General features: G+C 39.6%; 1 long non-coding RNA gene across 1 annotated transcript in view; it reads right to left on the bottom strand.

The window, feature by feature from the left end:
• LOC107693051 (uncharacterized) overlaps positions 1 to 2,301 on the bottom strand; it is a 12,956-nt gene extending 10,655 nt beyond the window's left edge. Inside the window, exons 1-2 of the long non-coding RNA XR_001634705.1 lie at positions 2,158 to 2,301; positions 1,678 to 1,831 (exon numbers count right to left, since the gene is read on the bottom strand). This is a non-coding gene — a long non-coding RNA (uncharacterized LOC107693051). The remainder of the gene's footprint in view (positions 1 to 1,677; positions 1,832 to 2,157) is intronic.
• Positions 2,302 to 2,782: the final 481 nt, after the last annotated feature.

Below are 2,782 nucleotides of genomic sequence, written 5' to 3'. Positions count from 1 at the left end.
GGAAAGAGAGGCAGAGATAAAGAATGAGAGGAGAGAGAGATGCATAGCGAAAGAGAGAGGCATGAAGAGACTCTTCATTTCACCTCCTGCAATCACTTCATCCATATAAAGAGCCTCCGAATCTCGCTCTCATATGGATCCCACAGCTGAGACCCTCTGAACACACTTATGGACAGGTGCTTAGTTTCCAGATCTCAGTCTCTCCGGTGTGGATTACACAACACATGCACGCTGCACACGGGCTGCATCCCAACTGGCATACTTTGATTGCATACTAAAGTTTGTGCTCGTTTATGAATCTAGGTATTGAAAACCTGCAAAATCAGATTCCTCTGTGTTTAAGGTGGTTATTATGTACGCATGTTTCTGGCACGGGATAAAAAAAATGTAATTGCAACTTTTTATCTAAAATTTTAGGCTTTTCTTTTTTGGAATTGTCTCTCAATTCGGAAATCTCGCAATTCTTTTTTTTGTTTTTTTGTTGCAATGTTTTGTCACAATTCAGACATTTTTAACAATTCTGAGAAAAAAAGTCATAATTGCGAGATTTAAAGTCAGAATTCTGACTTCTTTTTTCACACTTTTTTTCTCAGAATTCTGAGTTTACATCTCGCAATTCTGTTTTATTGTTTCTGATACGGAATGAAAAATATTAATTGCAACTTTTTATCTCACACTTCCCAATTCTAAGAAAAAAAAAGTCATAATTGTGATACAAAATCAGAATTATTACTTTTTTCCTCACAATTCTGACTTTTTTGTCGGAATTCTGGGTTTACATCTCAAAATTCTGCGATTGTTTTGTTTTTTTAACTACAGAATTTAAAAAATGGCAATTGTGAATTCTTGTCTCACAATTCTTACTTTTTTTCCACAACAATTGTGAGTTTTTTCCACAGAATTGCGAGATAAAATGTCACAATTACCTTTTTTTATTTTTTATCCCATGGCAGAAACAAGCTTCCATACTTTATGGCCCTGGTACAAAAATCATAAAACAAGTACAAGTTTAACCACAACTAACAACTTTCTTGATATCTACAGCACTAGTGTATATTTGAAAAGCTCTCTCACAGTTCCCTGCCATTTTGTTATTATTATTATTATTATTATTCAGCTTTTCAAATCTGACAGCTCCTATGCTATTATGTATTCAGACAAACTGCTGTTTGCATACTATATAGAAAGTGTGCATATTCATCCTCTACCATTTCTTGACAGTAATATATTCACCTGAAAAAGCACAAAAATACTATATACCAGTAACTGTAAGCTATATTATGCTTGCATACTACATAGTAGGAAACGTATACAGATGTAAACACAGCCAAGCTCATACACATATCCATTGTTTTAAGGTTAATTATAAACACTAAACAACACCTAACCCTAAAATACACCTTTTGACATTTTAGATTTTAATTAACAAATTATTTTGCCAATTTAGGCTAGTGGCAAAGGCAACAAAAATAATGTTCAGTCAGCTTTACTGTTCTTCAGGGGATATTTAGAGAAATCCCAAGCAGGCTAACAAAACACAAAGACCTTCCTTTGACTTTTGTTCTAAATTAAGCTAATTATAATGACTACAAGACCTTTGAGGGGACATTTGGTCTCTATATAGAAAGCAAAACACACACGAGAGTCCCAGCAGCTAAATGAAATACGCGGAAATACTCACGTCGCGGAATTTGTTCCAGTATTTGCTCTTGCCGTACTGGGACACGGTGCTCATCCACTTATCATTGTCCAGCGGGTTTCCGTCGCTGCCGCCGGTAACGGACACCGTCAGAACCACCAGACACACGAACAGACCGAGACTCGACATCATCTGAAAGATAGAGAGAGAAAGAGAGCTGGTGAAATTAGTTTCTGAGTTTGAGAGGACTTCGTTTTAAACACGCCCAAAATATAAAATATGAAAAAGCTCACTGTCTGATTCTTATCCAATAAACAACTCCAGAGCCTCACAGGCAGGACGCGGATTATATATGGATTATAAATCCGATGAATATGTCCATCTGATATGATTAATCATCCCCGAGGAGAAAATCCTGACAACGGACTTTAACGGTCGTGCGAGCTTCACTGGCGTCTGCTTTAATTGGCTTCATTTTATACGAACACTATTCATATAACATCATTCGCTTCACTCACCTCAAGACGGGACGGTTCTCCGCTCCCGAACGGGTGATTGGAAACAGGGCGGGCGGCGCGTCCGTTGGACCGTAAAGTATCCGAGACACGGGAGGGTGAGTGAGAGAGTTTTCTCCGATCCTCGCAGCTGCTGCACTGAACACAACCGGGAGAAACGGAACCGTGTAATGGAACGGTGAGCGTCCCCGCCCACTCTCCACCGTGACTCCGCCCATTTTTCCTCGCGCTCTCTCTCTCTCTCTCCACACAGAGCGACGCGACAAATGTGATAATCACGTGGCTCAGGCTCTAATAAGTAAACTAAACGCAGCTATTAGAATGATCAAAACCTTTGTATTATAACGGAAAGTAGTTGTGTCGCTCACACATACTTGCAAGTCTTAGAAACGATGTAGAACAAAGGGAGTGGTGCATTCACTCGGGAATAAAGGCGCGCGTTGAGGTGTTCTGGAGGTAATACGCAGGTGTTGACTTTAAGCTGTAAAACATCCAGTGCTGTGCGGAGGCAATCAATACCCGAGCACGCTCCCTGATCACTCCTAACAAATTAAATCCAGCCTCGGTTTTCATTTGGAATCAGCCTGTAATGGCTCTAAACTGCCTGCTGTCCATTGCAGTGAATTCA

The sequence above is a fragment of the Sinocyclocheilus anshuiensis genome, unplaced genomic scaffold, assembly GCF_001515605.1.
Source record: "Sinocyclocheilus anshuiensis isolate Anshui unplaced genomic scaffold, SAMN03320099.WGS_v1.1 scaffold1460, whole genome shotgun sequence".
Classification (NCBI taxonomy): domain Eukaryota; kingdom Metazoa; phylum Chordata; class Actinopteri; order Cypriniformes; family Cyprinidae; genus Sinocyclocheilus; species Sinocyclocheilus anshuiensis.
This window is presented reverse-complemented; position numbering and strand designations above follow the sequence as displayed.